The sequence below is a fragment of the Dromiciops gliroides genome, chromosome 2 (genome assembly GCF_019393635.1).
Source record: "Dromiciops gliroides isolate mDroGli1 chromosome 2, mDroGli1.pri, whole genome shotgun sequence".
Taxonomy (NCBI): domain Eukaryota; kingdom Metazoa; phylum Chordata; class Mammalia; order Microbiotheria; family Microbiotheriidae; genus Dromiciops; species Dromiciops gliroides.
In genome coordinates, this window is record NC_057862.1 from 91,468,084 (window position 1) to 91,495,493 (window position 27,410).

The 27,410-nt window shown below is 40.7% G+C and overlaps 1 protein-coding gene and 1 pseudogene across 1 annotated transcript in view; one reads left to right on the forward strand and one right to left on the reverse strand.

Moving 5' to 3' along the window:
- The window catches only part of GRK5 (G protein-coupled receptor kinase 5), a 335,798-nt gene that overhangs the window by 64,796 nt on the left and 243,592 nt on the right, over nt 1–27,410 (reverse strand). The window lies entirely within an intron of this gene.
- LOC122741464 lies at nt 9,606–9,992 on the forward strand (annotated as a pseudogene).

Genomic DNA, 27,410 nt, shown 5'->3' on the forward strand with positions numbered 1-27,410 from the left:
CCTAGCTTCTCTCCTAAGCTCTAGTATCGCACCATCAACCTCATGTAGGTCATTTCCAAGTGGAAGTCCCATGGATATCTCAACCTCCATTTATCCAAAACAGAACTCATTATCTTTTCCCTGAAACCCTCCTTTCTTCCTACCTTCCCTGTTTCTGTCAAGGGCATCATCATTCTTGTCACCTGGGTTTATAGGCTCAGGGTCTTTCCCCAACTCTTCATTCTTACCTTACAATTGGGTGCCAAGACTTGCTTAGTCAACCCCTATTGCATCTCTTGTAAGTGTCTCCTCTCTCCACTCACATGGCCATTGCCTGAATTCTGGCCCTAAGTACCTCTTACCTGGGCTACTGCAATAACCTGGCCTTCCTATCTTGTCTCTCCCTCCTCCAGTCCAGGAACCCCACAGGTGACAAAGTCATTTCCCTAAAGCACAGATCGGACCATGCCACTCCTCCCCTCCCCTTAACAACAAAGGCTCGTTTAATTTACACAGAAGAGCATTCTGGCTGGGCAGTGAATCTTTTGTCCCTCCTCCTGCCTCTTTTCCAGTCTTTGTTGAGCTCCTTGCTTCCTTTCCTCTCAGTTTCTTTAATGGTAGATTAGGGTGAAGGCCCAACAGACTTTGACTTTTTCATTCTCCCATTGCCCTTGTTTGACCTCTGCTGAAGGCACAGGGAGTAGTGAAAAACACTCAAAAAAGAGAAGAAAGAGAGGTCTCAGACCTGAATAACCTATGAATTGGGTCATTAAGTCCTTGTTTTCTAGGGGATTACCTTATACCCTACAGTCCCACCTAATCAGCTAGGTGATTCAGTGGATAGAATCCTAGGCCTGGACTCAGGAAGATCTAAATTTAAATCCAGTCTCAAACACCGACTACCTGTATGACCCTGCACAAGTTACTTAATCTCCCCATGTCTCTAATATCATCAACTTCACAGGGTTGTTGTGAGAATCAAATGAGACAATAATTGTAATGCACTTAGCACATGCACTTAGCACAGTACCTGACACATGGTAAACACTATATAATGTTAGCTATTATTATTACCTTACAGCATTGTTATGAGGATAAAATGAGATAGTATTTGTAAGGCACTTTGCAAAGCTTAAAGCACTACATAAATGCTAGCTATTGTAGCTACTTATTATTCCTGAAAAACTCACCTCTAACAAATGGTAAAGAATGTTACCCACCTGCTGAAAGACAGGGAATGAATACAAGGTACAAATTTAGATATACATTTTTCAAATTTGTTTTGCCTGACTATGTATTTTTTTTTTGGTGGGGCAATCGGGGTTAAGTGACTTGCCCAGGGTCACACAGCTAGTAAGTATCAAGTGTCTGAGACCGGATTTGAACTCAGGTACTCCTGAATCCAGGGCCTGTGCTTTATCCACTGCGCCACCTAGCCGCAGTGGATAAAATACATAGCCCCTATGTATTTTTGATAAGGCTTTTCTTTCTTCCTTCTTTCCTTCCTTCCTTTATTTCTCCTTCCTTCCTTCTTCCTCTCTCTCTCTCTCTCTCTCTCTCTCTCTCTCTCTCTCTCTCTCTCTCCTTTTCTTTCTTTTTCTTTCTTTCTTTCTGGGGGAAGGATGTAAAAGAGAAAACAATACATCTTTGATAATTGAGAAAAATCAATCTTAAAAAAACTATCTCCAGCCTTCAACAAGCCCCAATGTACCATAATCCTACAGATTCATGCTAGATACTACTTCAAATAAATAAGGAGGATGCATGACTTCTAGAAAGGCACTTTGGGGATGAATTGAATTAATCCCACTTACTGAAATAGACATAAGATTTGTTCATGCAAATTTTTCTACATTAACTGATCTTTTATTGTTAACTCTTTCTCTCCAGGCTACTAGCTCATGCCTGAACCCCTGAATGGGAAGCACTCCAGCATCTCTCCTTCCTTCTTGTGTGATACCAAGTTCTGCCCCTGAAAGTTCTTTCCCCTTGTAGCTCACCAGCATTCCAGGCTATCTTGTCTAAAGGACATTCATCTAAGATGAATGAGAGGCAGTATGGTATGAACCCTGCTTTGGGAGTCAGGAGAACCAGGTCCACATCTCAGTTCTGGCTTTTTCTAACCATGTGACCTGGGCAAGTCATTTCATCTCTTCAAGCCTCAGTTTCCTTATCTAGACCAAAGCTTCCTAAACTATGGGTCATGATCCCATATGAGGTCACATAACTTAATATGGGGGTTGTGAAAAATTGGGCAACAAAAAAAAAAAAGAAAAAGAAAAATTTGGCAACAGTGAAGTTTATATTTTATATATCTATATACCCAGGGATGCATAAAAATTTCTTGGGCAAAAAGGGGTCCTGAGTGGAAAAAGTTTAAGAAGCCCTGATCTAGCCCAGCAGGATAATAATAATATCTGCATGACCTGACTCACAAAATTGTTTTGGGGTCCAAATGAGAAAATGTATGGGAAAAGTGGGAAGTAATAGTATTCTTGGGGAGGAAATTAACCAAGAGCAATAATTCATTTCATCTACTATTTTTCGCTTTTAGACACATGCAGTATTTTATAGACAGACAGATAACCACACTACCATTTTTTAGTCAAAAATTGTGTTTTAATTGAAACTCATGACTTTTTTTTTTTAGACTTTCAAAGCTGTAAGAGAGCTTAGAGATCATCTGGTTGGACTTTCTCATGTTATAGGTGAAGATATTATATATATTTCTTATCTTCCCCAAATGGGTTAGAGGAAAGAAAAGTGGAAGAAGACAGGACCCAATTATGGTTTCAGAGGACTGAGAGTCATGCATTCTTCTTGCCTTTTGTTTTTCTTTTTTAGTTTTTTTTAATAGTGTTTTATTTTATTTTTTCCAATTACATGTAAAGATAGTTTTCAACATTCATTTTTGTAAGATTTCAAGTTCCAAAAGTTTCTCCTTCCCTCCCTTCCCTTCTTCTTGCCTTTTGGCAGACAGGTAGCAGCCTATATGTCCAGAATGAGCCATATACTGTTAGACATACCCAAAGGGGTTATTTGTTTTGTTTTAAATGTATTTTTTTAACAATGAACAGTTCTATTGATTGGGGGGAGCAATCATTGGGAAATGACATAGATATTTTTAAAAAGACATAAAAAGGCATAAATTAATGCACCTAGGATAAGAAGGGAAGTGGTTAAATAGGAACAAATCTTTGTTGTATCTATCATTCTGGAGAAATGGGTAGAACCATTCTAATGTGGCCCAGGAGCACTGATTCCAGACAATTGCAGAAGGGTCCAAGACTGGCATGAGATTTAATAGAAATTGGTTTTCAGCTGTAACCAAGAGAAAATGGTTGCCATAGCTTTCAGTAGGCAAGATGGTAGCCTGAGCACTTAGCAAAGTGCCTGGCACACAGTAGGCACTTAATAAATGTTTATTAATTGACTGACCATGTGGCATCCATACCAGTTGCCAGGAAACTGCAGGAGAGCACGTTCAGGTGAAAGAAAGGCTGGCCATTCTTGGACCAAATTAGGGCTATCTTAGGCTAGGATACAAGGGTAGATAGTGTATCAGAGTGCTCTCTAACTTGATGTGTCTATATTCTTTGCAAACTCTAAAAAAAAATTTTAATCTGCTTTACCTTAATTGCTATGAAAGCTTTTTGAAAACTCACTTCTGTTTCTGGCTGAGTGGGTGGGATGAGGTGAGGGGGAATCTGGGAGCATCTCAAATGGGATAATATACATCAAGTGCCTTGCAAATTTTTAACAGCTATAGAAATGTCAGCTCTTTTTATTTCGTGGGATCAGATGTGGTCTAATGGCAGAAAGAGAAGAGATTCAGAAAGGATGCATGTGGGTGCACAATCCACAAAACAGGTGGTTCACAAGTAAAGACTGAGTTTAGAATACCAGAAAATCTGGGTCCTATCATTTGGAGCTATGTGACTACAGATCAGTTTTTAACCTCTCTGAGCCTCATTCACTTTTGTAAAATGGAAATGGTCTTTGTACCACCATCCGGGGATGCCATGTGGAATTCCCTTTGTAAGCTATAAAGCACTAGATTAACATGAGCTATTTTTATTACAAAAAAGGAAATAAGCTAAGAAACAGCCAAAGTGGTGCTGGCATTGGTTCTCCAATTGAAGTAGAGTCTTATCAATTTTGTTCTTGCCTGAAGTGTCTTATTTCTTTTCCATCCCAACCCCAAGATTTCAACACTTTAGCCAGTCCGTACTCCTCCTCCTCATGTTAATTAGCAGTCCTGCTTTCTGATTCTGGGTTCTGGTATGTAGACCTCAATAGACATTACTTATAATGTGACTATTGAGAAAGTGCAGTTTTCTTTCACTCCTCTCATGTCTCCAATTTGTTTCTTCTAAACTAATATCAGGGATGACCCAGGATCAAGTCAGGAAGCCATGCTGTACCAACAAAATCACCAAGATAGCAGCAGAATCCTGTGAAACCATTCTTATAACTATGGATCTGACACCATGGCGCTTAAAGGCTCTGCCCACATTAAAGGCCTAATGAGCAGAATTAACAAGCATAGAAGAATGCATTTGGTTTAATGGCCATAGGGTTAAGCTCAGCCTTTGGCATTACATGAAGTGATTAAGCTGATGGAACCAAACCCCCTTTCAAGTCCGTCCAGGAAATTACACCTTTGCCAATATCCTGGTTAGTTTGAATAAAAAAAAAAACAACTGCTGCCCAGTTTTACATCTGGAACTAAAAAAAATGTCTCAAGCATATAAGAAAGGGAAAAGATGGAGCTGAGGCTCAAGAGATTCAAAAGGACATTTTCTTTCAAAATGAACATATCATTAATTGAACAAGGAAGCAGCAGATTCTTTTCCTCAAATACAGTAAAATTGGTTATATAAATAGATTACCATTAAAAAAAAGCCTTTTACTACTGAAATGGATGATTCTGCTTATAGAGTGTGAAAGGAGAATGGTCTCCTTTGGGGTTCACAATCTTAGGGAAATAACCAAACAAAGCATAGGACTTACTGAGTTCAAAGCAATCTTATACAACTTGCTTCTTGATGGCCAGAAACTGGTCATTGTCTTACGGATCCAAGAAGGATAAAATTTTCTTTCCTCCTTTTCCAAGAGGCAAAACTACTTTTGTCTTTCTTTTTTTATTTACCAAGACAAAGAGGTTCTATATGACAGGAAGTTTTCTGTTGAGCCTTTAGTCTTAGGCAATGGGAGAGAAATAGTTGGAAATGTCTTTAGTCTCACTCTATTCTTAAGACGTCAGCTAACAACTTGGTTCAGTGGACAGAACAGTGGGCTTAGGGTCAGAAGACCTGATTATGTGTTCTAACTCTTCTACTTGCTAGCTACATTGACCATAGGCAAAATCGGTGAACCAAGAAGCCCAGGGAAGTATAAGGAACCTTGAACTTGGAGTCCCAGGACTTAAGTTTAAATCTAGTCTCTGGCACCTACCATAGTACCTAGTATGGACAAGGACAAGTCACTTCACCACTTTAGTCCTCTGATTCCTCCTTAGTAAAATGAGGGGGGTGACCTTTAAGATCCTTTCCAACTCTAAATCTATGATACTATGTACCTCTGATTGCAGTTATAGGTCTAGGAAGCTGTGATTCTCCCTGAGCATCCTCACCTATAAGATGACCGCTTACCTCTCTGGATTACTTATGATGATCAAATGAGATAATAACATATATGATACAATCACATGAAAAAATGCTCCAGATCACTAATAATAAGAGAAATGCAGATGAAAACAACCCTGAGGTTTCACTTCACGACCTGCAAATTGGCAAAAACAACAAAAAAATGGTAATAGTTAATATTGGACAGATTGTACAAAAATAGAGACACTAATACATTGTTGGTGGAATTGTAAATGGTATAGCCACTTTGTAAATAAATTTTGAATTAGGCAAATAAAGTGAATAAAATGCCCATGTCCTTTGAACTAGACTCCATTACTAGTCTTATATCACAAAGAAGTTATCGTTAAGAAAAAAATTCCTATCTGCTCCAAAATATTTATAGTAACCCTTTTGGTGACAGCTAATTATTAGAAACAAAAGCAGATGCCCATCAATTGGGGAATATCTAAACAAATTGTGGTATATGAATATAATGGAATTCTATTGTGCAATAAGAAATAATGTATGTGATAAATAGAGAAGCATGTATATAAACTGATGATGAGTGATATAAGCAGAGTCAAGGAAACAATCTACACAATAACTGCAACAAGGTAAATGGAATGAACAGCACCCTCCCCCCAATCAAAAGTAAATGTAAGAACATTATAAAGGTCAATAAGGCTCAGAATGAAGAGATACAAGAAAATACTCCCGACCCACCCCTTTGTGGAGGTGGGAGGTCCATAGATGTTATATACTGCACAGGTTTTTGGACTTTTTCAATGGATCAATCAGCAGTGCTGACTTTTTCTCCCTCTCTCCCAAAACATATTGTCATATGAGATGGTTTTCAGGAAGGGGAAAAAGAAAGGGGTATGTGGGATACTATGGTAATGTAAGAAATAAAATATTATTAAAATATATTTAAAATAATATATGTGACAGTGTTTAGTAAAAGCAAAGTAGTATACTCACATAAGGGATAAATAGCAGTATTAGGAAAGCCATACAAATCAGTCTCAAAGGGTCCAAAAAGGCCAGTTTGAGATGGAATTTGGCAGTTCAACAAACATCTCTAACATCTCTTTTATGGCAAACCTGATGTTGAGGGAAGCAGGAGGGCATTATGTCTGCTGGGGCTTGGGCCAGTAAGGACTATGTGGCCATCCCTAAGGTCATGTCTAAGGCCCCTGTTATAAGAGGAAGGAAAGAGGCAGCTAAAAGGTAAATTATTACTACTACCATGTAAAATACAATTAGCATTTCCAGACAATTTCCCTTTAAGGACAAGCTTTTCTCAATGTCTTCTGTGCACTGATCCTACCTCCAGAGTCATTCTTGGTATTAGGTGTTAGGTTCCATTGACCTTGTTGTTTCTTTTAGCCAGATCCCATCTTTTTCATTTTTTCCAATCCTGCAAACACTTATGGACCTACTGAGTGCAGAGCACCCTTCTAGATGCTGGGAGAGATTGAAAGTGTTGCTAAGCATAATGCATTCTAAATGGATACACAATCTTGAAATTAAAAATCATGCTATATACCCTTTGACCCAGAAATTCTACTTTTAGGTCTTTTGCCCAAAGAGATCATGGAAGGGGGAAAGGGACCCACATGTACAAAAATATTTATAGCTGCTCTTTACGTGGTAGCAAGGAATTGGAAGTTGAGGGGGTGCCCATCAATTGGGGAATGGCTGGACAAGTTGTGGTATATGAATACAATGGAATACTATTGTGCTGTAAGAAATGATGAGCAGGAGGAGTTCAGAGAAACCTGGAGGGTCTTACGTGAGCTGATGATGAGTGAGATGAGCAGAACCAGAAGAACATTGTACACAGTATCATCAACATTGAGTGTTGACCTACTGTGATGGACTATATTCTTCTCACCAATGCAGTGGTACAGAAGAGTTCCAGGGAACTCATGATAGAAGAGGATCTCCAAATCCAAGAAAAAAAAAAAAGAAAGAACTGTGGAGTATAGATGCTGATTGAACCATATTATTTCTTTTGTTTTGGGTGCTGGGTTTTTTTTTCTATTTTGAGGTTTTGCATCACTGCTCTGATTTTTTCTCTTGTAACAGGATTAATGCAGAAATAGGATTAATGTTATTATGTGTATATATATGTGTGTGTATATATCTATATCTATATCTATAGAGATATATAGATATAACCTATATCAGATTACCTGCTGTCTAGGGGAGGGGGGAGGGAGGGGAGGGAGGGAGAAAAATCTGAAATTGTAAAACTTGTATAAACAAAAGTTGAGAACTATCTTTACATGTAACGGAAAAAATAAAATACCTTATACATTAAAAAAAAATTAAAAATCATGCTATAAAAATCAGAAAAGAAGCAGATTATATACCTCTCACAGCTATGAGTAGGAGTTGTATTCATAACCAAATATGGGACAGAGACAATTACAAAAGATAAAATAGATATCGATTGCATGAATCTGAAACACTTCTGCACAGGCAAAATTAACATACCTGGCATTGGAAAGGATATAGTCAAACAGGAAAAAAAAATCTTTGTATCAAATTTCTCTGATAAAGTTTTGGTATCAAAGATATAGAAACAATTAAGACTATACATAACGGGGCTGCTAGGTGGCGCAGTGGATAAAGCACTGGCCCTGGATTCAGGAGTACCTGAGTTCAAATCCATCCTCAGACACTTGACACTAGCTGTGTGACCCTGGGCAAGTCACTTAACCCTCACCGCCCTGCCAAAAAAAAAAAAAAGGAAAAGACTATACATAAAACTGATAGCCATTCCCCAATAGATAAGTGATCAAAGGATATGAACAAACTTCTCAGAAGAATTACAAAGTATTCACAACCACTTGAAAGAATGCTCTAAATCACTAATATAAGAGAAACACAAACCAAAGCAACCCTGAGGTTTTATCTCACACCTTAAAAATTGACAAAGATGATAAAGGGCAATAGTAAATGTTGGAGGGGTTGTGGAAAGACAGGCACAGTAATGCATTGTTGGTGGAGCTGTGAAATGGTACAATCATTTTGAAAAGCAATTTGGGGGGCAGCTAGGTGGTACAGTGGATAAGGCACTGGTCCTGGATTCATGAGTACCTGAGTTCAAATCCGGCCTCAGACACTTGACATTTTGTAGCCCAGTGACCCTGGGCAAGTCACTTAACCCTCATTGCCCCACCAAAAACAAAACAAAAAAGCAATTTGGAATCATGCAAATAAAGTGACTAAGATGTCCATACCTTTTGATAAGAGATTATTGTCGGGTTTATACCAAGCTACTGATAAGAAGAATGTGCCTGGAGCAGGTAGGTGGTGCAGTAGGTAAAGCCCCATTAAAAAAAAAAAAAGAATGTGCCCATATATACCAAAATATAGCAGCACTCTTAGTGATAGCAAAGAATTAGAAATAAATCAGATGTCCATAGATTGGGGAATGGCTAAATAAAATGTGGTACATGAATGTAATGGAATATTACTGTACTATAAGAAATGTATATGAACACAGAGAATCATGGAATGATCTTATAAACTGATGCAGAGTTAAGTAAGCAGAGCCAAGAAAATAGTATATGCAGTAACTACAAGAGTATAAATGGAAACAATAACCACACCCAAAGAAATCATAAATGAATGTAACAAAATTATAAAGACCAAGCAGGATTTCAATGCAGAATAACAAGGAGAAACCTGCAGCCTACATCTTTGTGGCAATGGAAAGACCATAGGTGTTACACATAGCACATGTTTTTGGACTTTTTCAGCATATTTATTAGTTGTGCTGATTGTTTTTCTTCTTTATAAAATACTACTTGGCGGCAGCTAGGTGTTAGAGTTTATAAAGCACCAGCCCTGGATTCCGGAGGACCTGAATTAAAATCTAGCCTCAGACACTTGATACTTACTAGCTGTGTGACCTTGGGCAAGTCACTTAACCCTCATTGCCCCACCTCAAAAAAATAAAATAAAATAAAATACTCCTTGGCCATCATGAAAGAATATTAGCCCCACAAGGGTAAGATTGGCTTCAATGCTGACAAAGCACACAACATCATGAAATAATGTAGAGTTGCTACATTGGGTGGTGTGGATTATAATCAGAATAGTGTCAACTAATGGACTGCAGCCATAGTGGCACAATCCTCAACACATCTGATGAAGTTAAGGAAGACGTGTAAATATACTGTTACTTGTACAGTGTTGCAGAAGAGTAGATCTGGCTTACACACAGCTAGCTTATATTTTGGGGATACCACATCTGATTGAACCTGTACCATAAGACCGCAGAATTGAACTACAAACTGCATTGTCAATATTTTTGCTGTTGCTATTATCTTGTGGCTAAATGGAAATAGTATACCAGTGCTTTTAATATAAGAAATTATCAAAATATTCTTAAATAAAACTATTCATAGTATTATTTAAGTACCTTATTATTGTTTATTATTTGTTTTTTAGTTTTGGGTTTTTGTTTTTTTTTGCAGGGCAATGGGGTTTAAGTGACTTGCCCAGGATCACACAGCTAGTAAGTGTCTGAGGCTGGGTTTGAACTCAGGTCCTCCTGAATCCAAGGCTAGTGCCTTATCCATTGCACCACCTAGCTGCCCCCCTAGTACCTTATTATTGTACTAGAAGTGAAAGTGTACAGTTGGCCTCACAACAGTAAAAGAAAGAACCTGGGTTAATTTATACAAACTTATGAAGGTAGAATTCTATTTTTCCAATTCAAGAGAACTTTATTATCCCAAATTTAATTCCTTCATCTCCCTAGATATATAATGTTAATTGAAAACTGGCGCAAATAAAAATACAGTATTCAGACTCAATGTTTTATTTTTCTGGATTTGCTACTTTTCTAACTATGAATATGTTTAAATAGAGTCTGCTATGAACTATAAGATTAGTTATAATGTTCATTTTTTACTGGCATTTGTAAATCATCTATATGAAATTTAGAATGTATAGAGTAAGTCATAAACATAGAATATACATTCATCAGCAGCTTATATAATAACTCAGGGCTTATAAAATGTAGAAAAATATATTTAGAAGTAAAAATTAAATTAGTATATACACAGCTGGGCTACCAAATAGAAAGTCAATCTGCTGTCTAAGCAAGAAATTAAAATTATAAATACAAATAGTCTTTTAAGATTGAGTAAATCTTGTGAGAACCAGGGTGCCACCCCCAGCTGAAAAAGACATTGTGAGAACCAGGGCGATGCCCCCCTGAAAAGAAAGCCTGTGACTAGCATCTGGAAGCTGCCTGGCATCCAGTAGTTACGTGTATTCATAGACCGCCTGTAAGTCATGTCAATCAAGGGACCAGCCAATTAGCTTGGAGCTGTGTGTGGGAACCGCCCCTCTTCTATCCATCAGGAAGCTTCCCCTTCAATGGACTGAGGATGGCTCTTTTTCCTTCAGGAACAGGCATATGGTGGCAGGGTCAGGCAGAGTAGACAGATCACCTAACTTTCAGAACTTCACGTGTTCTCTTTGGAAGCGTGGATAGCTAGGTAAAGGCGGCTTTCTCTCTCTGTCTCTCTCTTTGCTAACCCCTAATATACTTTAATAAATGCTTAAAAGCCTAAATTGTTGCTGAATTTATCAATAAACTTAGCTAGTTCTTACATACACACATACATACACCCACACACATGGGGGGGGGCAGATAAGGCAATCACACATTAGAGTTTTGTTTTTTGTTTTCTGGGTGTTTTTTTTTTGGTGAGGCAATTGGGGTTAAGTGACTTTCCAAGGTCACACAGCTAGTAAGTGTTAAGTGTCTGAGGTCAGATTTGAATTCAGGTCCTCCTGACTCCAGGGCCTGTGCTCTATCCACTGCGCCACCTAGCTGCCCCCACACATTAGATTTTAAACATCACAATCTATAGAGTGAAACTAATACACTGAATTTTTGAAGAAGGGTTTAGTGATGATAGAAAACATGTTAATGGGGCATAAGGTGGTAATATTTACATGTTTGTATTTTAGTTGCATAACAAGAACAGTTTAAGAACTTGAGATGAATATTAGAAAAAATTTTAGTTCAGTTTAGATGCAGTAGGTACCATTTTGTTACATCAAACGTTAGCTCATCATTATTACTCTGCTGCTATTTTTCTTGCACTTGAAGATTGTACTAGACTGATCAAAGTACTTTTAAAATTAAGTGAAGTGGGGCAGCTAGGTGGTGCAGTGGATAGAGCACCAGCCCTGGATTCAGGAGGACCTGAGTTCAAATCCAGCCTCAGACACTTAACACTTACTAGCTGTGTGATCCTGGGTAAGTCACTTAACCCCAATTGCCTCACCAAAAAAAAAAATTTAAGTGAAGTTATCGAATCTCATTTTCTTAAAAAAAATAATCACAGGACCTTGTAAAATCATGTTTGCTTGATACTGTTTCTGTAGCTGAAGGACAATAAAGACCATAAAAAGGCCTTACCTGTAAAAAAATACCATTTGTTTATATAGGATGGCTCTCTGGAAGAGGGATACTGGGGATAACTATGATGATGTGAGAAATAGAAAACTTCCAAAAACATATTTTTGAAAAAAGCATAGTTGAAACACCTGTATTAAAATGTTAGCAAGAATGCTATCTGGAGGGATATGCTTTGAACCCTATGCCCCATGAAGAAACACCCCTGGGAGGCCAGATCTGGTTTCTTTTATCTTTTTCTTTTTTTTTTGAGGGGCAATGAGGGTTAAGTGACTTGCCCAGGGTCACACAGCTAGTAAGTGTCAAGTGTCTGAGGCCGAATTTGAACTCAGGTCTTCCTGAATTCAGGGCTGGTGCTTTATCCACTGCACCACTTAGCTGTCCCTTGCCAGACCTGGTTTCTACTGCTGACTCCAAAAATTCCTCAGCCAAGGGTTTCATTTTCCTTCACCTCTAGCATCCATTAGACCTCTGAGGGACTATGGAAGCCCTGAACACTCTGCTACTAGTGTCAGAAAGTTCTTTAATATTGATTCAATGGAAAACCTGGGATTAAGAAGCTCTACTTGGGGGCAGCTAGGTGGCGCAGTGGATAAAGCACTGGCCCTGGATTCAGGAGGACCTGAGTTCAAATTCGGCCTCAGACACTTGACACTTATTAGCTGTGTGACCTTGGACAAGTCACTTAACCTTCATTGTCCCACACACACCAAAAAATAAAATAAAATTTAAAAAAAGAAGCTCTACTTAAAAAACTCTAGAAAGTAGCATTTAAGTATAGTCATGGTCTGAGGTCCCCAAGTATAGTGTGAGCAGGGCAGGAAGTCTTTCTTTTCAGTCCTGCCAGATCTTTCCCTCTCCCATCATAGGATTCAGAAGACTTTAGAGGCCATCTAGTCCAACCCTCTCATTTTACAGTTTGAAGAAACTGAGGCTCAGCAAGGTGTTGACTCCCTTCCCAAGGTCATATAAGATGCAGGTGTCAGAGACAGGATTTGAACTGCTGATTCCATAAGCAATGCTCTTTTTATTCAGAACTTACCTGACTCGTGTCCCATTTCCTCAGTGGCAACGTACTGGTGTTGTAGGAACACTGGATTGAATATCAAATGACTTGGGCTCTAGTCCTGGCTCTGAGACCCTGGACAAGTCACTGTCTATCTCTTGGCTTTAGTTTCCTCACTTTTGAAATGAGGAAATTTGGGCAGCTAGGTGGCGCAGTGGATAAAGCACCAGCCCTGGATTCAGGAGGACCTGAGTTCAAATTCAGCCTCAGACACTTGACACTTACTAGCTGTGTGACCCTGGGCAAGTCACTTAATCCTCATTGCCCAGCCAAAAAAAAGAAAAAAAAAAAACAAAAGAAATGTGGAAATTAATCTCTAAGGTCCCTATGGATATTAGATTGCTGATATTCTTCTGCAGACTCAAATGTTAATGGCTGGTAATAGCTCAATGTATTTAGCCTCTCAGACAGTATTTACATTTAAACTGGAATTCAATGCCCCTAAACTCAAATAGGAGCGGAGATGAGTATGTGAGTGTTTGTGTCTGTGGGGAGTGAGGTGTAAATGGGGGGTATGACTGATGTCAGGCATTGCAGAGCCTAAGGAAGGCTCCTGGGGTTTGCAGGTGTGTTCTCAGAGAGGAGCCGCTTTCTTAGCATTCCAGAGAGGTGCGAAGTAGATGATTTCCAATGATAAGACACTTTGGCCCACACAGGAGGCTGGTCCTGGTTTTAAGCAAAAGAACCTGTATTTTATTCTGGCTCAGAGGCCATAGAGCAGACTACACTGAATCCTCATTTGTGTGTGTGAGAGAGGATGAGACTTGAAATCAGATTCTCGGTTTCAGTCCCAGGTCCATCCCATACAAGCTGCGTAACCCTATTTAAGCCGCATAAATCCTCTAAGTCTTAGTTTCCTGATCTGGTAAATGGAGATAATATTTGTACTATCTACCTTAGAGGTCACTGGGAGGCTATGATGAGATAATAGATATGACGTCCTATGAAACTGTGAAGAGTTATCGAAATGTGACCTATTATCAGTAGGCCCTAAGGTGACCTGTTTGGAGAAAGAAATGGCAAACCATTCTAGTATCTTTGCCAAGAAAATCATATGGACGATGTCGGTGAGCTATGTAGTCCATGGGGTCACAAAGAGTCGGGCATGACTGAATGACTGAACAAAAAAAAAAAAAAAAAAGGTGACGTGGGTACAAAATGAACTCACATGAAGTGACGAAGAATGACAAAAGGCTAAATTACTCTTAGCAAGTGCAGAATACCTCTAATATACAGAGCAGGAGTCCTGGAAAGGAAGAGATCAGTGTGATCAGGGAAGGCTTCCTGGAGAACGTGGGGCTTTCAGTGGGCTTTGAAGGATGGGGATTATTTGCAGAGGTGTGAGGGGTAGGGAAGGGTCACTATAAGTGGAAGAAGACCAGTCTAAATGGAGAGTGGGATGTACATCTGGATAAGGGAAAAGAAACTTGATAGGCCTGCACAGCCGAAGGTGTACTTTCTGCTGTCTTACTGACTGAATTGCACCAACACACAGCTGAAACAATCAATTGCTAAACAATCAATTAGGAACACAATCCCCTGAACAAGGAATCAATGGTGCTGCAGCCTCTGGGGCGGCATGTGTGTGTTCAACTGGCTGGTTCCTTTCTCAGTATGATACATTATTGGCAAGAGGAAAAAGTAAATAATTTCCTGTATTAGCTAGAATCATTAAGAGGCTTCCTGAGCTCCTGTCTCTATGGAATCTCCTTGCATCTAATTAACAATTCAGCCCACTACTCAAAAGAAACTCTGTACCCCAGTGATCTACTCTCTATCCTAAGCAAAAAGGAGAATCTTCAGTGGCTCCCCTTTGCCTTTAGGATAAAATGCAAACTCCATAAGCTTGGCATTTTAGGACCCTTACAATCTGGCTCTAACCCTGCCCCCCAACTATTTCACACCCTTTCACACATTCTGTATTCAGTGTATCTACTTGTTCTTTAAACTTGGTGGCCATCTGCCTCTTTCTTCCTTCATGCCCAAGCTTTTCTGAATCCTGAGACACACTTCCTCTTCCTCTCTGCTATTTTAGATCCTTAGCTTCTTTCAAGGTTTAATTCAGGTCCTACTTGCCCCATGACAACTTCCTCTATTCTCTTTAATTGCTAGTTATCTCTCCCTCCTCTAATGATCATGGAGACTCATTTGTTTGTGTGCTGTATCTTCAATGTAGAGGGTAGGTTCCTTGAGGACAAAGGTTGTCTCATTTTAAATTTTGAATCCCCAGTGCCTGTTACATTAAAGGTGATTGTTAAAAAATGAAAGAATTGAAGTTAAGTCAACAAGTACTTATTATATGATAGGCAGTGTATTAAGCAGTGAAGATACAAAAAGAGACAAAAACAAATCCTTCCCCTCAAGGAGCTTACAATCTAATGGAGGAGACAACAAGCAAACAACTATGTAGAAACAAAATGTGAAGGAACAAATTGGAGATAACCTCAAAGAGAAGGCACTAATGAAGACCTGGAAAGGGTTCTTGCAGAAGGTAGGATTTTAGCTGAGAAATTAAGGAAGCCAGGGAAGGTAGGAGATGGAGATGAGGAAGGAGAGAATTCCGGGCATATAGGAAAGCCAATGAAAATGCACAGAAAGGGGCAGCTAGGTAGTACAGTGGATAGAGCATTGCCCCTGGATTCAGGAGGACCTGAGTTCAAATCCAGCCTCAGACACTTGACATTTACTAGCTGTGTGACCCTGGGCAAGTCACTTAACCCCAATTGCCTCACCAAAAAAAACCCCCTCAAAAGCAAAGCAGAAAATGCACAGAATCTGGAGATGAGAATATTTGATGTGAGGAACAGCACGGGGGCCAGTGTCACTGGATTGCTGAGTATGTGGAAGGGAGTAAGGAGTAAGAATATTGGAAAGGAAGGGGCCAAGTTATGAAGAGCTTTAAAAGCTCAACAGAGAACTTTTATAATTGATTGTGGAGGTAAGAATGGAGGGCGGGCAGCTAGGTGGCGCAGTGGATAGAGCACCGGCCCTGGATTCAGGAGGACCTGAGTTCAAACCTGGCCTCAAACCCTTGACACTTACTAGCTGTGTGACCCTGGGCAAGTCACTTAACCCCAATTGCCTCACCAAAAAAAAAAAAAAAAAAAAAAAAAAAGAATGGAGGGACTCGGGGGCAGCTAAGTGGCGCAGTGGATAAAGCACCGGCCCTGGATTCAGGAGTACCTGGGTTCAAATCTGGCCTCAGACACTTGACACTTACCAGCTGTGTGACCCTGGGCAAGTCACTTAACCCCCATTGCCCCCCCCAAAAAAAAAGAAAAAAAAAAAGAATGGAGGGACTTGATGGTTTATCTTGGTCTCATGTTTCTAGTGTTTCTGGGACACATACCTTCCTTTCCTTCATTAAATTCTGGACAGACACAAGCCATAAAGTCAACCCACTTTGTTGACTGAAATCTAGGGTTAATATCATAGCCCCTTAAAGCTCACCCTTGCTCTTATTGAACATGGCTATCAGCCTCTGCTTAGCCGGCTCAGGATTAGGGAGAGGACCAAGAGCCCCCAAAGACCAATTGGGATGAAGGTAGATCCCAGGGCCACCTTTCAGGCAAACAGTGAAACGGGCAAAACTCATCTTCAGGACACCTCAAGTCTCAGCTTTTTTTTTTCTGCACCCATTCCTTCTCGGCATCAGCTGAACAATCAATTCCTCTACTTGTCCTTTCAAGCATCCAGTGCAATCCTACTCTTTGTTCCCTTCTTTCAGCAGAACCCACCTCTCAGGAAAGAATAGAGACCAGGAGTTTATATATGTATTCAATTAAATTTATCACATTTTTACTGAGTATCAACTAAATGCAGGGCCCTGTGCTACATCTGCCAGCCATGTTGATTAAAGAGCAAGGATATACTTTCACCTAGAAAGATGGTGCTGGAAGGCTTCTGAGGTCCCTTTCACCTCCAACCAAACAAGCATCCTCATCTCACCTTCCCTTCAAGCTCAAGCAATCAAGCAACCCTGAACTTTGCTGCAATTTCTGGAAATAAGTCTTTTGAAGTCCCATCATTTTTATGGATGGGGAAAGTGAGACCCAGAGAGAGGAAGTGACCTGTCCAAGGTCTCACAGATTGCTAGTACCAGAGTCAGGGTCAGAATCTAGATCTCCTGAATCACCAGCCAGGGTTCTATATGTTATACCCCACACGCTTCTACTGGTGATGCTCAGTTCTCCCTCCGTTCTAGCTTTTGGAGGCACGGAGGTGACTTTGACTCATTGTGCGTCGTTTCCAGTGTTGTTTGGGTAACACACACTCTCACGATCAGCATGTGCTATATTTCAGTTTGCAAAAACATTCCATCAGCCAGCTCCACACTAATTAAAAGTGGTTCAGTCAATGGACAAAAGGTCAGGCCCCCAAACTTTTTCCCCTGCTCTATCTCCAGACGCAAGCACTTAGGGCTTAATGATGTGTATATTTTCAGATGTGGGCAGCTAACATTCCCTGTATAAACTATTTGCAATTTCTCAATGTGGATTCAGCTTTCAGGAAAAACTGAGGAGACGCTCAAGGGTTTTTGAGAACCGAGAAGCTCCCAGGGAGCCAATGTGGGGTCCCAGTCACTGCTGCTGGTTTCACCCCATTTGACCAGCACTAGGAAATCATTTGATTACATTCAGAAATTCTGTGCACACATCAGGCACAAGAGGGCTGCCCTGCTGGAAACTTCTTCCTGGGGGAGGAAAGGGAGCACGGGAGGGAAAAAAGAAGGGAGGAAAGGAGAGAGGAAGGGAGGACTTGTTCCACAGCTGCACACTCACTACCTTTGACCCTTCCAACACACAGCAAAGGGGAATCTGCGTCAGCCCTGGGAAAACTCTGCACGCAATGTCTCTACAGAAGACATTCCATTCCAGCCCCAGGATTCCATTCCTTAGCTGGGGTTTGGGGGCCTTGAAGGGGAGGCCCAGAGCTGGAAGCCACTTATACCCTCTAAAGCAGGGGTTGTTAACCTTTATTGTGTCATGGACTGCCCCCGCCTCGGAATAATCTTTTTAAATGCATAAAATAAAATACAGAAGATTATCCAGGAAACCAATTATAACAGTCATCAAAAAATACAGATTTTAAAACAAGGTCCTAGACTCCAGGTTAAGCTGCCTTGCTCTAAATGTTGAAGTCAAGCTGACAAGAGATGGCCACTGTCCCTTTCTTCCTCTGACAGGGCAGTGATTTTATCAGGGCAAAGGGAAGATAGATAAGTAGTATGTCATTTATTACCTTTGTTGCTACTATTACTATACTATAATGATTTAATGCGAGTATAATATTATGATATGATTATAATAACTCACATAGGTATAATATTTTACAAAGTACTTTCATATCTACTACCTAATTTCTTAAGATCATAGATTTTGAAATAGAAGAGGCCTGGGGCAGCTGGGTGAGTTCTAATCTTGCTTCTTCCCCTTGGATTAGTCACTTCACTTCTTTCCACCTCCATTTCCTCATATGTAAAATAAGGAGATTGGATTAGATGATTTGGGGGGGAGGTGCTGGGCAATGAGGGTTAAGTGATTTGCCCCAGATTAGATGATTTTTAAGGTCCTTTCCAGTTTGAAATTCTATGATCTTGGGGGCAGCTAGGTGGCACAGTGGATCAAGCACCAGCCCTGGATTCAGGAGGAACTGAGTTCAAAGCTGCCCTCAGACACTTGACACTTACTAGCTGTGTGACCCTGGGCAAGTCATTTAACCCTCATTGCCCTGCAAAAAAAAAAAAGAAAGAAAGAAAAGAAATTCTATGATCTTTTGATCCCGTGGTGCTTGGCTATAGTGCTACAGCTAGGAAGTAGTGGAGCCTGACCTCAAACCCAGGTCTCTTGGCTTCTAAATCACTGCTGGTTTCATTCTTCTTTCAATAAGTGGAATAAGGAATCCATCTAGGTTTGCTCAAAATGAAGTGTGATGTGCCATCTGTAAGTAGCAGAGTAAAATCCTATTTATTCCATTCCACTTCAAGGAAAGGAGACTGGTGAATAGGTGTGTGTGTGCGTGTACGCATGTGCATGCATGTACATTGCCTGCTAAATGTAGGTGGATAGGGCAGAGTTGCTAGAAAGCCTAACAGAGGGGCAGCTAGGTGGTGCAGTGGATAAAGCTCCAGTCCTGGATTCAGGAGGACCTGAGTTCAAATGCCGCCTCAGACAGTTGACACTTACTATGTGACCCCGGGCAACACATTGCCCCACAAAACAAACAAAAACAAACAAACAAACAACACCTCTGCTTGGTTTTGACTCCATGGAACATCCTATGCCCTGGTGCCATCCCCCTTTTCAGCTCCCTTTTGTGTGCTTTTTTGTCTTCTGTTAGATTGAAGCTCCTCCTTCAGGGCAGGGAATGTCTTTCTTTTTTTCTTATTTGTATCCCGCCCTTAACACAGTACCTGGCACATCAGTAGAGGCCAGATTCTAAATGTTTATTGAATTGAATTTAGTGAATCCCTAGATCTATGGTTGTAAGATCTTTCTATCTCTGAATCGCTGACCCTCTGAGAATCCTCTGGCTCTAACTGAGGTGACCCTGCTAAGGGGATATTTAGCTGATGTCACTGAGATAAGAATCACGGAGGGGGAAAGGAACTATTCCATCCTCGTCAAGGCCCCTTAACCAAGTTCCAATGTCCTCATCTTAAAGATTAAAAAAATAATCATACTAGCAGCATTGCACATCATAAAATGAAAATCTGAGCTATTATCATCGTTATTTCCAATTCCTGACTTACTATTGACCACACTTCTAACAGTGTAACCAAACAGAACAAAGGGATCTTTGGCAAAGGCCAAGCGCTAAGAGATTTGTTTCCTAACTTGAGGGCTGATTTAAGCTCTGGCTGACAGGGGAAAAGAGCTCCATTCTTCCACCTTCTTAATCAAAACCTTCAGGACCATGTGGAAAAAAAATCAAACAAACCTTCTGTCAAAGTGTCAGGGCCTGTTACGCTGACTGACCATAAATAGCTATGTCAGGAGACATAATACATGGCTTCCAAACAAAAACAGGACAAAGGGGTGGGGGGAACGAACAGGGTTAGGGGATTTTTTTTGTTATTGTTGGGGGAAAAAAAAAGAGGCCAAATTTTCACCAACATAGTATATCATTGTTTGCATCTCTCCATCTGTTTTGGAGTTTCTTGTGTCAATATTCTGTAGTTCTCTTCAGAAACACCATTCATTTCTCATATGTACATTTCTCCTCCCTTCCTATGGGAAGGCTCTTGCCAATGGTCCAGACCAACGTAGGACCAGGATCCAAAAAGCCCTAGGTGTGGGGAGGAAGAGTGTCAACATACACCCAAGGCCACAGCGATTTACAATTCTAATTAAACCATTTGGAGACACTTGAGGACACCTTCTGAGTTAGCACCAGTGGGTGGAAAAGAACCCACTGATCAATCCTGAGCCCACATTCTTGATTTGCAGTTAGGAAAATGTGTGACCACCAGCGAAATCATCAAATTGCCCTTCTGGAGACAGGGTTGCCACCTGCCCCCATTTCCTGAGGGCTAGTATTATCATTTTCAGCCATTAAGTGCCCACCCGCAGCACAGGCATGGTTTCCAATAGAGAAAAGACTCAATCTCAAAGGGCCTTCATGTTGTGAAGAGTAAAGAGGTAACGGCTAGAAAGTGTTTTTTGTTTGTTTTTTTAAGTGAGGCAATGGGGGTTAAGTGATTTGCCCAGGGTCACACAGCTAGTAAGAATTAAGTGTCTGAGGCTGACTCCAGGGCCGGTGCTCTATCCACTGTGCCATCTAGCTGCCCCTAGAAAGTATTTTTAGATGCTGGGAGAAACAAGCTATAGGAAAGTCTATTTCCTGCCTCCCACTACCATTATCCTCATTAGGAAGATGGACACTGATTCCAAATCTGTTCCATCTTTGTTTCTCTTGAGGAAAAGTCAAGAGGGACTGAAGTGAATGCTATAGTGCAGGGAGCAGACAATGAGCAACCTTAGGCAGAGCCATAACCAGGAATCTTTACGCCTGGGGCAAATACCATCGACCACACCTGGGACAAGCACACAAAGTATATGCATAATTGGGGGAGGGGAGGAAGTGGGCAGAATGGATATGGAGCTCACCCTGACTGCAGACATCTAGGCAGCTTCCTATTTTAACTAATCGCTTTTGCTAATTAGGCTCTAAGTTCTGTTTTTTCTGTTACTGAAGGATGGCAAGTGCTGTCAGTCAGTCCCTTCTAAATTCATCATCCTAAAACAAAGCCTTAGTTACCTTACCCTATTTATGGGGCCACACAGAGCTAGTCAGAGCCCTCTATGTCACCCCTGAACATAAACATAAAGAAAACAAATTGTATTGATCCTGTGATAAGTGTAGCATTATATCTCCTGAAAGACTGGAAATATTACAATGTAGAGAATTGTGAGGAAATTCTAACTTACTGACAATAGACAAAGGCATTATTAGAACAAATGTTACAATTTTGGTTTTTGAAAAAGAATATGGTGCCTATTTGTTGATGATGCTAGTAAATCCTGGCTCTTCTGCTTGGCCAGGTGCTTTGAGAACCAGAGCAGGAAGAGACATTTGGATTAGGATTTGTCCTTGTTTGGGAGGTGGCATGGACTCTACAGTGTGGGCTTTGTCACAGGCTGAAGTCCCTGGAAGGAATGGGTACAGAGTGGTTTGGGTTTTTTTGTTGTTTTTTTTTTTTTAGTATTTTCTTTCCCTCCACCCTGACTTTACCAGTTGTGGGCCCGGCCTGTCCAAGTGATCAACCAGTAATATTTTTTTGAGTGTCTTCTATGTGCTTAGTACTGTGCTAGGTCCTGTAGGGGATATCAGAAGGTAGAGAGAGTAATGTAAAGAAGTGCATGGACTTCCAGGAGGGCAGAACGGTTGTGAATTTTTGTCTGGTGCCCTCCGGGAGGTTATAATCATGTTGGGAAAACACAGTGAATACATCTGAAATAATTATCCAAAGCTATAAGAGTTAAATTATAGTGAGGAGAAGAGAGACAGATCATTAAGGGCTGGAGTGGCCAGGGAAACCTTCATGAAATAGGTGAGATTTGGACTTGGTCTTGAAGAATGACTAGGATTTGAAGAGACAGAGCTTCTTCTTCAGAATTCAGGTTTTTTTGCATATCTGAAAATCTTTGGGGAATATCACCTTTGCTGATTCTTTGGAAGGAAGAAATGTAGCTTAGGTTGGCAGTCAGGCTTGTAGGACATCAACTTTTGCCTAACAATTCACCCAGTAGTCTCTTAGACAATCAAGGGAAGTCTGGATTAACAACAACTACAACAAAAATTAGCATTTATATAGTGCTTTAAGGTTTGGAAAGCATTTGATATGTTATCTCATTTGATTCCCACAACAACCCTCTGAGGTGGGTGCTTTTATTATCCTCATTTTACAAATAAGGAAATGGAGGCAGACAGAAGTTAAGTGACTTACCCAAGGTCACACAGCCCTAAGTGTATGAAGTTAGATTTAAACTCAGTTCTTCCTAACTCCAGGCTCAGCACTCTTATTGTTTCACCTAGCTTCTTCATTTTGCCAAAGGAAAAAGTTGATTTATTGTTTTGTCTTACTGGGGGTTGGTCCAGGAAAAAAAAAATACCAAAAGGGAGAAATTGCTTCCATCTCAATTCTACCTGTTGTTTGGTAAAACTCTCAGCAAAGGAGACAGAGAGGAGGGGAGGGATGTGTATTCTCTGTACAGCTTGGCTAAAATAAAAGCTTCCAATAGAGAAAAGACGCGCGCAAAAAGCAAGAAAGAAAAACTGTTTGCAATGTTTAAATGAGAAAGAAAGTCAGATTTCAACTTCGTAAGAACTAGGCCCAAATATCTGGAGCTGAAAGAGGAAATCAGGAAAATCAGAATTAAGGAGAGGGCAGTAGGTCTTTGAGTTGGGAGAATATTTCAAACATACAGCACAGGTAAATGAAGAACCTCCAAGGCTGGGCAATTTTTTTTTTCAGATTGATACATACTATTTTCACTTTTGTTGTTGCTTTGTTTTTGTTGTCTATTCTTTTTTTTTTTCAGCAACAAACATTTATTTTATTTTCCAGTTATATGTAACACTTTTCAACATTCATTTTCATAAGATTTAGAGTTCCAAATTTTTCTCCCTCCCTCCCTCCTTTTCCTCCCCCCTCCATAAGAGGGGTTATAACCAGGTTATATGTGTACAATCCACAAGTGTTCTTTTTATCAGTTCTGTCTATAGGGGTGCATAGTAAGCTTCCTCATTAGTTCCTTGGGATTGTCTTGGATCATTGCACTGTTGAGAGTAGTCAAGTCATTCACAGTTGCTCATTGAACAATACTGCTGTTACTATGCACAACGTCCTCCCAGCTCTGCTCACTTCACTATGCATCGATGTTCATTAGTCTTTCCAGGCTTTTCTGGAATCATCCTGCTCGTCATTTCCTGTAGCACAAGACCATTCCACCACACTCACACAGCCCAGTTTTTTCCATCATTCCTCAATTGATGGACATTCCCTCAATTCCCAATTCTTAGCCTGCAGCAAGAGTTGCTATAAACATTTTTTGTACAATTTTTCACCCCTTTTCTCTTTTTCATGATTACTATTGTTAACTGTTTCCCTTCCATCCTATTCCCTTCCCCATGATATTTATTCTATTATCCATCTTCTTTCATCCTATGCCTCTTCAAAAGGGATTTTCTTCTGTCTGTCCCCTCCCCCACTCAGCCCTTCCTTCTTTTGCCCCTCTCTCTTTATCCCCTTCCCCTCCTATTATCCTGCAGGTTTAGAGAGATTACTCCACCCAATTGAGTGTGTACATTATTTCCTCCTTGAGCCAATTATTATGAGTGTTGGGCTCATTTACTACCCAGATTAAACAGATCACTCCACCCAGTTGGGTATGTCTGTTAGTCCCTCCTTGAGGCAGCTCTGATGAGTTTAAGGTCTTTGAGCCTTTTCTGATGAGTGTAAAATTCATTTACTGCCCTGCTCCTCTCCTATCTCTTCCCCCACTCCATAAGCCTTTTCCTATTACTTTCATGTAGGATTTCACCTCTGCCCTTCCCCCTCCCCCAGTGAATTCCCTTCACCCCTCAATTTAACCCTAAAGATGTCATCACCTAGCTAAGTGACACAGTGGAAAAAGCATCACCCCTGGACCCGGGGGATCCCAGCCAAAACCTGACCTCAGACACGAGACAGTCGCCTACTGTACAACCCCAGGTATGTCCCCCAGCTACAATTTTTCATGGTTCTCTAGGGTCTTGTATTTGAAAGTCAAATTTGCCATTCAGTTCAGGTCTTTTCATCACAAATATCTGAAAGTCTTCTTTTTCTTTAAAGTCCCATTTTTTCCACTGAAAGATTATGCGGAGTTTTGCTGGGTAGGCGATTCTTGGTTGTAATCCCATTTCCTTTGCCCTTTGGAATATCATATTCCATGCCCTCTGGTCCTTTAATGTAGAAGCTGCTAGATCTTGTGCTATCCTGACTGGGGCTCCACAGTACTTGAATTCTTTCTTTTTGGCAGCTTGCAATATTTTCTCCTTGACCTGAGAGCTCTGGAATTTAGCTATAATATTCCTAGGAGTTTTCCTTTTGGGATCTCTTTCTGGAGGTGATCGGTGGATTCTTTCAATTTCTATGTTAGCTTCTTCTTCTAGAATTTCAGGGCAGTTTTCCCTGAGAATATCTTGGAAGATGATGTCTTAGCTCTTTCCTTGATCATGGTTTTCAGGTAGACCAGTAATTTTCAAATTATCTCTCCTGGACCTATTTTCCAGGTCAGCAGTTTTTCCCAGAAGATATTTCACATTGCCCTCTATTTTTTTATTCATTTGGATTTTCTTTATTGTGTCTTGGTTTCTCACAAAGTCACTGGCTTCCATTTGTTCAATCCTCATTCTTAGGCAATTATTTTCATCAGAGAGCTTTTGTACCTCCTTTTCCATTTGGCCAATTTGACTTTTCAAGCTGTTGACTTTTTTCTCATGTCTTTCCTGCATCACCCTCATTTCTCTTTCCATTTTTCCCTCTATCTCTCTAACTTTATCTTCAAAGTCCTTTTTGAGCATCTCTATGGCCTGAGACCAATTCATATTTTTCTTGGAACCTTTAGATATAGGGGCCCTGATGTTCACATCTTCCTCTGAGGGTGCCCCTTGGTCTTCCTTGTTACTGAAGAAACTTTCTATGGTCCTCACCTTTCTCTGTCGGCTCATCTTGCCTTTCTTTTACTAGACTTTTAGCTCCTTAAAGTGGGGCACTGTTTCCAGGCTTCAGTATCCCAAGCTTAAGAAGTCCCAGGTGGTATGATTTAAGGAGAATCAGGTTCTTCCCTCACCTGGCCTGTTTCCTGGTCCTAGATGACCCTAGACCAACTTGCTAATCAACCAGCTTTGTGTGTTGTGGTTGTTAGCTCTGAAGAGCCTGTGCCCCTCCCCCACCTGGGTCACTGCTACTTGAGCCTACCTCCTGGTTCTCAGCAGGGGTGTAAAATCCAAGTTCTGCCTCAGCACCAGCATAGACCCCTGTAGTCTCTCCCCTGCCCAGGGCTCAGCCCACTCACCAGACTGTGAGCTTAGTTCCAGATGACACTGGTGCTTCAGCTGATTCAGAGGCTCTGGGGGTCTCCTTCTCTGGTGGGGCCTTCTTGGGGATGGATCTGTGTCAGGGTGACCGTGGGGTTGGGCTCGACTCCTGTCTCAGCACAGCAGGTCCCTCCTTCTGACCTTCCAAGCCATTCTTAGTTAGAAGATGAGTTTAGCACATTCTTCTGTGAGTTTTGCTGCTCCGGGCATTTTCCTATGGCGTTATTTGGATGTTTTTTGGAGCAATCATGTCATGAGTTCTGGAGCTCACTGCCTTTCCTCTGCCATCTTGGCTCCACCCCTGCTGGGCAATTTTTAATGAGAAGGAAAAGGAGAGAGAGAAGTGACCCAGGACCCAACTCTCCCCTTCTTGTGGTGTTAAAGGGTGAAAAAGAGAGAAATACGTATCCCCATGAGCAAATAACCTGTCAAGTCAATGATCTCTAGGCATGATGGAGAAGGGAAAAGTCACACTGTTTACATGGGCACATTCTGCTCTTCTGCTTTTTTTGGTTGAATAAACAACAGCTTCAACAGAGTCAAATTCTGATGCCACAGGTTGCTGAACAAAGCCCAGTTGGGGCCAGGTACTTTACAAGCTGAGACCTAGTTCTAAGAGTTAAGCCTTCCTCGTGTTGGTTCTCCTTCATTGACTTCTTTTCAGTTTAAACAGGTGAAGCATTTCCAAATCAGCTTGAAATAGCTATTATGTGCAAGGCACTGTGCATGCAAATGTAAAAATGACACAAGAGTTCATGCCCTAAGCTCCCTCAGGGTCTACTGGGCTGTGTATATTGGGGGGGGGGGTGGTATGGGCATGTACCTAAATAACTATAATAAAAGCTAAAGTGTGAGGGGGTAAAGAAGAGATCCAAATAAAATGCTCTAGGAAAATTCAAAGACAGATTGATTACTTTTACTTAGGGAGATCTGGTAAAGTTTTATGGAAGAGGTGGTCCCTGAGCTGGGCCTCAAAGGAAGATAAAGATGTCAACAGGAAAAAAAAATGGGGAAGGAGTATGTTCCAAGCATGAGCGATGACCTGAGAGAAGGTGAGATCAGATTGCTGATTCACAGAATAACAGAACATGTGAAGATCAGTATGAAACAAGGCTGAAAACATAGACTTGAGACAGACTGTGTACAGGTAGCATGGATGGGGAGTCCTAAATTCTTGACTAAAGAATTTGTATTTCAACCCATAGGCCATAGGGAATCACTGAAGACTTTTGAGCTGGGAAGTAGACCTGTGCCTTAAGAAGATTGTGGGAAGGAAGAAGAATGGAGAAAACAGAGGAAGGAAATCAGTTAGGAGACTATTATAATAGTCTAGATAAGAGATGAAGAGGGCCTCAACTTGGGTGGTAGCAATGAGCATGGATAGCCAAGGACGGATGCAAGAACTATTGTTTACATAGGATCAACAGGACTTGTAGACTAATTGGAAAATGAATAAATAAGCTATGGATCTTCACTAATTATCCTATGTCAGACTGACAAATAGAGGTGCTGAAGGGCTGTTAAACAATGGTCCATGGATAGAACTGTTATTTCTCTTCTGTAAAGTGTTACTGGGATTCTTTCCCAAAGCTGTATCCTTGATGACACTATCCTGTGACCTACACACAGTTACAAAATTATATTTCTATTTTCTTAGGAAAAAGAACTCAAATTGCTCTATGGATGAATACTCCAGTGTCAA